This window comes from Silene latifolia, chromosome 4 (genome assembly GCF_048544455.1).
Source record: "Silene latifolia isolate original U9 population chromosome 4, ASM4854445v1, whole genome shotgun sequence".
Lineage (NCBI taxonomy): Eukaryota > Viridiplantae > Streptophyta > Magnoliopsida > Caryophyllales > Caryophyllaceae > Silene > Silene latifolia.
This window is the reverse complement of record NC_133529.1, coordinates 66,074,936-66,086,019: the sequence shown is the minus strand read 5'-3', so window position 1 is coordinate 66,086,019 and position 11,084 is coordinate 66,074,936. Positions and strand designations below refer to the sequence as shown.

At 41.8% G+C, this 11,084-nt stretch overlaps 1 non-coding gene across 1 annotated transcript; it reads right to left on the bottom strand.

The window, feature by feature from the left end:
• Positions 1-1,518: 1,518 nt before the first annotated feature.
• LOC141653954 (small nucleolar RNA R71) lies at positions 1,519-1,627 on the bottom strand. The gene has a single exon (XR_012547542.1). It is a non-coding gene; the product is annotated as a small nucleolar RNA R71 (small nucleolar RNA).
• Between the last annotated feature and the right edge of the window lie 9,457 nt (positions 1,628-11,084).

Sequence of the window (11,084 nt, the reverse complement as noted above, 5' to 3'; positions counted from 1 at the left end):
CAGACGCTACTGTTCTGCTATGACCAGTCGATCGACCATGCACACCAGTCGATCGACCAGTCTGCGAGCTGAGATTTATTCTTCGTGTTAGACTTTTAAAAGCCCAATTTGTAATTAACTTTTGGCATCGTTTATTAGTAGAACGCAGCTACAATTTTAGGTTATGCTTTTCATTATTCAAGAACTCAGTTTAGATCTAGTCTAGAGGCAAGAAAGAGGGACGACGAATCCCGAATTGAATTACTTTGTTCATCATTTTAATTAGTAAGTTTTTATGCAAATTCTTCCTTCTTTAATTTCTTGTTATTACAATTCTTGTTTTTACCAATTTAATTTCAGCAATTAAGTTCTTACCTTTTGTCTTAAATTCAATTCAATCATGTCAAACTTGTTCTTTGTTATCAATTTTGCAATTGTTTTAGTTTTAATTATGCATAGCTAATTTTATTGATTGGGAACGAGGTGAGCCATGGCATAAATTAGGATTGTTCTGTTAGTATGAATTCTTCCGTATCGATCTTGTTATCTTTTGATAAGCCTTTTTACTAGATTGAAAGATTAGTGATTTAAATTATCATTAGATTGGAATTTCCTTTGAGCGAAAGCTTTGAGAAATTCTTGGGAATTAGAAGACCGTAAGGTTAATTTGAGCATAGATCGAAAGGCTTGCTCATATTCCCTGAGACCGTATTATAGGACCTCTGTTACCTTACTGACCTGACCTTAGCCATGGTGAACCGAAATTCCCGATCTTCCTTTTATCTTGTTGAGAATTTCATATTTAGCAATTAATCATTAGAATCAACCAATTTCAAAACCCCCCATTTAATTGTTACTTTTATAGACTGAAAATAGCAAACAAAATCAATCTTTTCTCTCTGTGGTTCGACCCTTACTATCACTAGCTATAGTTTTAGTTTGGAATTATAAATTTAATTTTGATACAAAACGACGGTATCAAATTTTGGCGCCGTTGCCGAGGAGACGGTGTAATTCTGTTTGCTTTATTTTTAGTTTATTTTTCTTGTCTCAAGGAACTTTGATTCCCTGAGGCCGTTGCTTACCTTTGCTTCTAGTTTTGCTTTTGCACAGTTAGAAGACAGGTTTTTGAGAGGAAGACTTGAGTACTCTCAGTTTGGCGAACATGACTACGACATATGACAATCTTCAGCCAAAAGAGCAGCACCTTCCAAAGGGGCACGTGTTACCTACCCCTACTACTGGTCAGTCCGAATTTCGTTCCTCATATATTGATTTAGTGGAGCGAAATCAGTTTGCTGGTCTACGAGATGAGGATCCTTTGAAGCATATGGAAATTTTCACGGACTCATCATTGCTTCCATACCTATACCTACTTTGGGGTGACTCGGGACGAAGTAAAGGGGGTGATGTTCTTATACTCCTTGAAGGATTCTCGCGAGATTGGTACCGCTACCTTGATAGAGTAGCACTGAGTCACAGATTGGACATCTCTCGCATTGGCCTTCTACAAAAAATACTTCCCACTTGCAAAGACTGATGCTTTGAGAAGTAAAATCACAAATTTCCAGCAAGGACCTGATGAGGAATTTTGTGAAGCATGGGGACGTTTCAAGAATTTGGTTCGGTCTGTCCCTCACCACGGTTTCCAGGAGTGGTACCTTTGTAACTTATTCTACAATGCTTTATATGATGATTACAAGGTCATCCTGGACGCAGCTGCGAATGGTAGGTTCCAAAACAATACCGGTCAGAATAAAGGTTGGAACACTATTGAGGAGATGGCAGTCCATAGAGCTGAGTTTGGGAGTTCACGTGGAAAATCACGCAAGCAAAGTGATGAAATGAGTGCCGTTGTGACACTCATTACTTCTATTACTGCCCGTATCGAGAAGCTCGAGACCTCTGAAGCTTCCAAGGAACGAGTTGAAATTCCTGTCCACAATTCAGATGAGACCGCGAAATTGAGAGAAATGGTCCAAACTCTTTTGGTTCAAGTGGCGAAAATAGAAGCAGCCGGGATTGAGTCCTCAAAGAATTTTGTGAAGCAGTTGGAGAATATAGAGGCTAAGCAAGTCGCAAATTCTTCAAGCAAAGGTGAAGGGCCAATTGAGACGATTAATGCCATTAATCTCATAAGCGGCCTCTCTTATGAAGGTCCCGATAAGCCAAGAGGAGACTCGGAAAATGATGAAGAGGCTAGTTTAAATTCTGGTGCGAAAACGAGTTTTATTGCCAGTACTACCAGTCGATCGACCAACAACAAGAATCGATCGACCGGGGTGTCGAATAAAAAGTTTCGATCGTAAACTATTCACACTCAAAGATCGCATGATCGATCGACCAACATTGCCAGTCGATCGACTGAGACTCCTGACGAAGAAGTCTCTGTCCAAGAACTGTTCACGCCCAGCCAGACTGGTCGATCGACCACTCCTATCAGTCGATCGACTGGGTCTCCAGTGCAGGACGCAAATCCGTCAACTAGTTTGCATGATTCTACACTTATTGATGATTTGACGGAAGTTTTAAACTTACGGAAGCCGAAGGTTACTGATCCTACGGCCAGTGTTGCAGTCCCGTATCCGGAGCGTTTAAAGAATACTAAGCTGGAGCGCAAGTATGGTAAGTTTTTGGAGATGGTCAAGAATCTCGAGGTAACCATTCCTTTCACTGACCTAATTACCCAGGTTCCCTCTTACGCTAAATTTATGAAAGACATTTTGAATCGTAAGAGAAACTTTCGTGATGATGGTAATGTTGCTTTTGTGGAAGAATGCAATGCTCTTTCGCAAATTAATATACCACCCAAATTAAAGGATCCGGGTAGTTTTTCAATTCCCTGTACTATAGGTAACCACGAAATTGGGAAGGCCCTTTGTGATTTAGGGTCCAGTGTCAGTGTCATGCCATATTCTGTTTGCGAAAGGTTAAATATTGGTAGACTTAAGGTGACCGATATTACCGTTCAGATGGCAAATAGATCGACTCAGAGACCTATAGGAGTCTTAGAGGATGTACCCGTTCGAGTGGGTAAGTTTTTTATTCCTGTCGATTTCGTTGTTTTGGATATTGCGGAGGGACAGTCAGATACCTATTATTTTAGGTAGACCATTTTTACATACAGCTGGGGCTGTAATAGATGTCAAACACGGAATCATAACCTTAGAGGTAGGGGATGACACCATTGAGTTCAGTCTTGCTCATAAGGCCACTGAACCTGCTGATGATGATACGTGTTATTCCATTGATATTGTTGACAGGGCTGTTAATTATAATTGGAGGGAATCCTGAGCCAAGGATCCCTTAGCTGATCTAACCAGTTTAGATGAGTGTGCAAGTAATACAGCGGAGAATGCTGAGGAGCCAGATGCTTTGGTAGCCTCAATGGAGAGCTACGAGCTCAACGAGGAAGAAGATGAGATGCTCTTAAGCCTGGCCAATGAGAATTTGGTGAACACTTGCTATACCATTGAAGCTGATTCTGTCTATGCTGTAGAGGTAAAGGTGCCTGAGCGTAAGCCACTTCCTCCTAATCTTAAGTATGTTTTTCTAGATGATACAGAGCAAGACCCACTATTGTTAGTGCTAAGCTTAATGATGACCACTGTATGCGCTTTGATGTGTGTGCTTAAGAAAAACAGGAAGGCTCTAGGTTACTCTTTGGATGACATTAAGGGCATCAGCCCTGATGTTTGTATGCACAGGATAGAGCTGGAGGAAGGCCACAAGCCTTACAGACAGGGTCAACGCAAGTTAAACCCGAAGATGCAGGAAGTTGTTATGGCTGAGGTGATGAAACTACTCGATGCAGGTATTATTTATACAATTGGCAATTCCAAGTGGGTTAGCCCAGTTCAGGTAGTTCCGAAGAAAGGAGGGACTACCGTGGTTAAAAATGAGAAAAATGAATTAATACCAACACGAGTTGTGACAGGGTGGCGGATGTGCATTGATTATAGACAGTTGAATGCCGCCACCAAGAAAGACCACTTCCCCCTCCCTTTTGTTGACCAAATGACTGAAAGACTTGCTTCTAACAAATTTTTCTGTTTTCTAGACGGATATTCAGGGTTCTTTCAGATCCCTATTCATCCGGATGATCAGAGTAAGACCACTTTTACCTGTCCACAGGGTGTTTTTGCATATCGTAGAATGCCCTTCGGATTGTGTAACGCCCCAGCTACCTTTCAGAGGTGCATGATGGGGATTTTTTCTGATTACATAGAGAACATTATGGAGGTATTTATGGATGATTTCTCAGTTTATGGTAGTGACTTTGATCGTTGTTTAGCTAACCTTGATAAAGTCATGCAGCGTTGTATTGATGTTAATCTTGTTTTAAACTGGGAAAAGTGTCAGTTTATGGTCAATGAGGGAGTTGTGTTAGGGCATCTGATTTCTGATAAAGGTATACACGTTGACAAAGCAAAAGTGCAGGTGATTGAGCAATTGCCTCCTCCCGTGAATGTTAAAGGAGTGAGGAGTTTCCTTGGTCACGCTGGTTTTTATCGGCGTTTCATCAAGGATTTTTCAAAAATTGCTAAACCACTTACACAATTGCTCCTTAAGGATGCTGTCTTTGACTTTACTGATGAGTGCCTTTTAGCTTTTAACAGGTTAAAGGAGGCCCTAGTCTCTGCGCCAATCATTCAGCCGCCTGATTGGGGCCTCCCATTTGAGATTATGTGTGATGCCAGCGATTATGAGATCGGTGCAGTTTTGGGACAGCGAAAGAATAAAGCTTTTAATGCCATATACTATGCGAGCCGAACTCTGGATGAGGCTCAAGTCAATTATTATACCACTGAGAAGGAGTTTTTAGCTGTAGTTTTTGCCTTAGACAAATTTCGGTCTTATTTGTTAGGTTCTAAGGTTACTGTTTATATTGACCATGCAGCGCTGAAGACTCTCTTTCTTAAGAAGGATGCGAAGCCGAGGCTCTTGAGGTGGATACTCCTTTTGCAGGAGTTTGATTTGGAAATCAAAGATAAGAAAGGAGCAGAGAATGTGGTAGCTGACCACCTATCTCGTCTGCAGCTGACAGAAAGGGAGGATTCGTTACCTATTAATGATTATTTTCCTAATGAGAGTCTGTTAGCTATTACTACTTCAGGGTCTTACCCACCTCCTTGGTTTGCTGATTTTGCTAACTTTGCTGTGACAGGTAAGATACCACCCGAGCTTTCATGGCAGCAGAAGAAGCGGTTTGCTTATGATGCTAGACAACACTTTTGGGATGATCCTTATGTTTTCAAGGAATGCGCAGACGGTCTCATCCGGAGATGCGTGCCTCAATGAGAGGTGAAGGATATCCTAGAGGCTTGCCACTCTTCTGCTTATGGTGGTCACCATGGTCCATCCCGGATTGTGGCTAAGGTACTCCAATCTGGTTTCTATTGGCCAACTTTGCATGCAGATAGTCGCAATTTTGTTGCTGAGTGCGACGCTTGTCAAAGATCGGGGAATATTTCCAAGAGACATGAGATGCCACAGGTAGGCATTCTTGAGGTTGAGATTTTCGATGTCTGGGGCATTGACTATCAAGGACCTTTTCCGAGAAGTCAAGGTAATAAATATATCCTCGTAGCTGTAGATTATATGTCCAAATGGGTGGAAGCTATTGCTACTCCCCATTGCGATGCGAAGGCCGTGATTAAACTGTTTAAAAAGATTATTTTCCCTCGTTTTGGTGTCCCTCGGGTTGTCATTAGCGATGGTGGAATGCATTTTAAAGATAAACAACTTAGTGCTTTATTGACTAAATTCGGTGTCCAACATCGTAGAGGTTTGGGGTATCATCCCCAGACTAGTGGTCAGGTTGAGATTTCTAACAGAGAATTGAAAGAAGTCTTAGCTAAAGTTGTTTCTAAATCACGGAAAGATTGGAGTCTTAAGTTAGATGATGTCTTATGGGCTTATAGAACCGCGTTTAAGACGCCAATTGGGATGTCTCCGTTCCGATTGATTTATGGTAAGACATGTCATTTACCTGTTGAGTTAGAGCGTAAGTCTTGGTGGGCTATATGTGATTTAAATTTGGATCCTAACCTCTCTCGTGAGAAACGCATGACACAACTGAATGAGTTGGAGGAATTTAGGTTGCTGGCCTATGATAATGCTAGGATCTACAAAGAGAAAACAAAGCGCTGGCACGACAAGAGAATCATCAAGCGCGAGTTCCATATTGGCGATAAGGTACTCCTTTTTAATGCTCGTATCCGTTTATTTCCTGGTAAGCTGAAATCCAGGTGGACCGCCCCTATACGGTCACGGCGATTACAAAAATTCGGATCAGTTGAATTGGAGACCTCTGCTGGAGAAAGGTTCAAAGTTAATGGCCAATATGTGAAGCATTATCACGGATCAGATGAATTTGTGGGGAAAGTCGAGGTATTGTACTTCGACCCGTTATCGGATGATGCAAAGTGAGGTAAAAAGGTCGTGCGGGACATCTTAAACCAGCGCTAACCGGGAGGCAACCCGGGTTGTAATTATTTGTAATTAGGAATTTTATTTTGTTATTTCATTTAATTTGCATTTTGAGTTTTTTATTTTATTTTATTTCCTTTTAATTAGCAATTCATTGGTTTGAAAAAAGTGCGCCTTTGATAATTTTTGCAGGAATATATTTTATGCAAAGTGCGTAAAATTAGAGGAAAAGGCAAAGCAATTTAAGTTGGCAAGCAATTTTTAACGTAATTTAGACTAGTTGCCAGCGCAAGCAGTCGATCGACCGTGTTACTCAGTCGATCGACTGAGGAGAAAAGTCCAGAAGCTGCTTTTAAGCGAAGATTGGTCGATCGACCGGGCCAGGTGGTCGATCGACCACAGCGCGAGTTCAGAACGCACAGTTAATAGGGAAGTATTACCTCATTCCTCATTCATTCATTCACTTTCATAAAATCGAAAAATCAAAGGAAAACCCTATTTTCTTCCCTTTTCTCGCGATTTTCCTGCAAATCCCGTCTTATTCTCGAATTTTCTTGCTTTAATCTTCAAGTAATCGCCCACGGTATGTCTCTAATCCTATTTTCATCGTTGATATTCAATTCTCACTGAACTTTTATGCCAAATTTTCGAGTATTGTTACATTGAGACGGAAAAATCGATTTGGGGAAAATCGATTTAGGGCTAGTTTCTTGTTGATTTTTATGCTTTAATCGCTTTTGCTACCCTTTTCCCTTGGTTTTTGAAACAATTTAGCAACCAGGAGGTGATTAATCCCATTTTCCCCCAATTTTTCGAAAACCCTAATTTCGTTTCAATTTCTTATTTTGTTTCGGGTTTTCATAAATTGTCATTGTTATGGGAAGCTTGTTGCTAATTTGTTGTTTTGTAGGAAGCACAGATGACAAAAGGAAAGCAGCATATGTACGAAGGGCAGTCGAGTCAGGGAGCTGCCAAACGACCTAGGGGTCCGCCGCTAATGATTGAGGACACCACGGATAGTCTACCTGACTATCCGCAGGTTATCTTTTCTAATTCTACTCAACGTGCCAAGTTTGCTCTTTTTTTCGCGAAAATGAAAGTAACAGCCACCCGATTCCTTCACAAACCCACTTTAGAGAAATTAGGCTGTTTTGAGTCTGTTGTGTCCATGCTTTTGACTCGGCTTCTTTTGAGGAAAATAAGAATAATGCTTGCATTTATTTTCGGCTATTCAATGTCACGTATTCCCTGACATTAGCCGACTTTCCCGGATTTTTGGGTCTTTATTTCGAGGGTAAAACCTCGGAAACTTCTGATATTCACCGAGTTATGTGGTCATGTATTAGTGACTTTTACGGGCCTAAGAGGACGGGCACTTCCGTCCACTTGCCCCCTCTTCGTTTTTCTACGGCTAATGGGTAATACCATTTTCGGCCGTAAGGAGTCGAATAATGTGAATACTATTGAATTGTCGATCTTAGCGGGCTATCTGAACATTGAAAGTCGGGTAGCCCGTATTTTTAATATAGCTTATTTGACTGCCGCTCACTTTCAGACTGTAAGTGAGGGCACTTTGGCCACTATTGCTTGTGGCGGGTTGGTGACGCGTATCGCCAACCGTCTTGTTCTACTTTTCCCTCGAGAGGAGGCCCCTATAGACCTTGACCTACGCTTCATGGATCTTGCCTACGCGCAGTCCGTGAAGTGGATCGATAGTAGGAGTCGGTGGAAGATTTATTCTTTCATCTGCGACCCCATCCCTGTCCTAGGCTACCCTCCTATCCTGCCCCTCACCACTGTTTCGGGGGCAGCTCGCCCGCCCTTGCCTAGTTACAGGCTCCCTATTGGGGCGGGTACTGCTACTGCTAGCACTTCGAGGAGAGCTCGTGCCTCCTCTTCACAGGCACCCTCTTCCTCCACTCATGCTCCCACCGGCTTCCCGGCCACTTTCCGTCCCCCTACACCTATGGTTATCCCTCCGGTCATGGACCAAAGGGGGATGTCACGTGTGTTGAGTGACTTGTGCAGGAGCTTTGATCAGCACAGACTTGACACAGCCTTGGCCCTGTACCCAGTTTACGAGGAGTACGCCCGGACGGGGATGCTCCCACAGGGTGCCTGGACTCACCCGTCCTTCTTTGTCCCTCCGGTAGGCGGTTACCCTCAGCCTGCCAGGAGACCTCCTCCCACGACTACTACTACTACTGTCGCTGCTGCGGAGGAAGAGGAGGATGACTCAGGGTCGGACGAGTCTAGTGGTTCCGAGTACGACGGTCGCAGTTAGATGTTGGTGACCTCCCCGTTTTTGGCTGGTTTGGGGAGGTATTCTTTTGTGAGTTTCCGATCCTTCTTTATTAGTTTCTTTTTATTTTGTTTTGCTTTTATTCTTCCCTATTTCTGCTGGTGATTTGCTGCTGAGCACAATGAGGGCATTGTGCGTTTTGGTTTGGGGAGGGTATTTGCATATGTCTATTGCATCTGCATTTGTTTTTTATTGCATTTCAGTCACATGTTTAGTGCATTTCTGTTTGCATTTGTTTTTCAGTTAAAAAAAAAAAAATGTACAAAAACAAAGAAAAAATCGAAAAATTCACATAAAAATCAAAAATATCACGTTTACTTTTGCATATAGTCGAGTCGGATTGGAGTTTATTAATGATGATATTGCACTCTTAGTCAAATATGCCATTCCTTGCCTTTTCACAGCTGCTTAGCGAGAATTAAAAGTGATTTCTCAAATTTTATTGTGGAATTTACTTCGGGTAATTAGACTTGACTCATTACTTTTGGCAAACTACTTATACTTTCTGAGATATAGAGCCTATAACTGGTGACATTCATGACCGGTTAATTTAGGAATGAGAGTAGTACTCCCTTCATTTCATGTTTTGCACGTGTATGAGTTTTGATTACTTATTGCCTATACGCATCGGTTTGTGGTCGGTATTACATGTTTTGAGAACTATTGCATTTCCCCCTTTCTCATTTTGCCCCATTGAACTCCACTATAAGCCATATATGCCAGTTGCCCTTAACTACATCCCATACTTAGCCTACCATTATGCCGAGCTAGGTAGTAGTAGAGGAATTTGTCAAATTATAGCAGTTTTGGTTCGTCTCTGCACTGTTGGAGTGGGTATTCATGAGAATTGCTGGTGACGTGTCAGCCTGAAAAGAGAGAAAATCAGGAGAGAAAAAGAAAGAAAGAAAAACTCAGAAGAAATGAAAAATGAAAAAAGGAGGAAGTTCACCTGGGCAGAGAGCACTGGAATGCACAGGGTGGTCGATCGACTGCCATCACTGGTCGATCGACTACCAGCTCAGAGAATGAAAAAAAAAAAGGGAAAGAAAGAAAAAAAAATAATAAAGAATTTGAAAAAAATAATAATAAGAAAAATTTCGGCTGAGTTGAGAACACACCTCATGTGATTATTTTATGATTTGGAGGTGTCGGTTTTGGGATAGTTGTTGCCTAGACATTTAAAGGCAATGGTTATATTTCGAGTTGGAGGATTGGGATGCGGTTTTGATGGTTTGTTAGGTACTAGCTTGGCTCTTACCCTCACATTTCCATACTTGTTATGCCCTTTCTTTCCCATTTAGCCTTACATATCCAAAACTTGCAATAAGTTCGGCATGTAATAGTCCTTGATGGTGGTTATGCGTATGTACGGTAACTAGAATCATTATTTATGCTAGTCAAGCATACATGTTTTGTCGGTCGCAGTCTAGGTGAGAGTCTGTATTTTCTTCCCTCTCTTCTACATACATTCTTACCATTTGCTTTGCTGAGAGAAGAGTGACCCGGGAGAGTCCAAATTTATGAGTCTTGCAAGGTCGAACGCCCGATTTAATTCCATGATATGTATAAATTTGTTCACTTGATTTGAGCTTTGCAGTCGTAGGTTATGTGCATTAAACGGTTTGGCATTGACTTGTAGCTAGCTCTGAGATATACTCCTTCCCATTAGGTTTTTATATAGGTCATAGTGCTTGCTTGGGGACAAGCAAGGTTTGGTTTGGGGAGATTTGATACGTGCATATTCTATACACTTTATTTGCAGTTTTGGCACGTATTTCCATGCATAATTGTTAGCTTAAGGCTACTATTTCTCCCGAAACGGTTTACTTTGCAATTTCTATGATTTGTTGTAGGAATGAGTGAAAGTGGGCTAAATCAAGCCTAAATCGTCCTCCGGAGGCAACTTCAGGGAAGCTTGGAAGAAGGAAGTTCGTACTCACTCACCTCGGGATGCGTGCATGGAGCTTAGAGGCTATTTGGAAGAGGACAGGAGGCTACTGCACAGCTCAGCTGGTCGATCGACCATGCTGACCAGTCGATCGACCGTGGAACTTCCTCAGACGCTACTGTTCTGCTATGACCAGTCGATCGACCATGCACACCAGTCGATCGACCAGTCTGCGAGCTGAGATTTATTCTTCGTGTTAGACTTTTAAAAGCCCAATTTGTAATTAACTTTTGGCATCGTTTATCAGTAGAACGCAGCTACAATTTTAGGTTATGCTTTTCATTATTCAAGAACTCAGTTTAGATCTAGTCTAGAGGCAAGAAAGAGGGACGACGAATCCCGAATTGAATTACTTTGTTCATCATTTTAATTAGTAAGTTTTTATGCAAATTCTTCCTTCTTTAATTTCTTGTTATTACAATT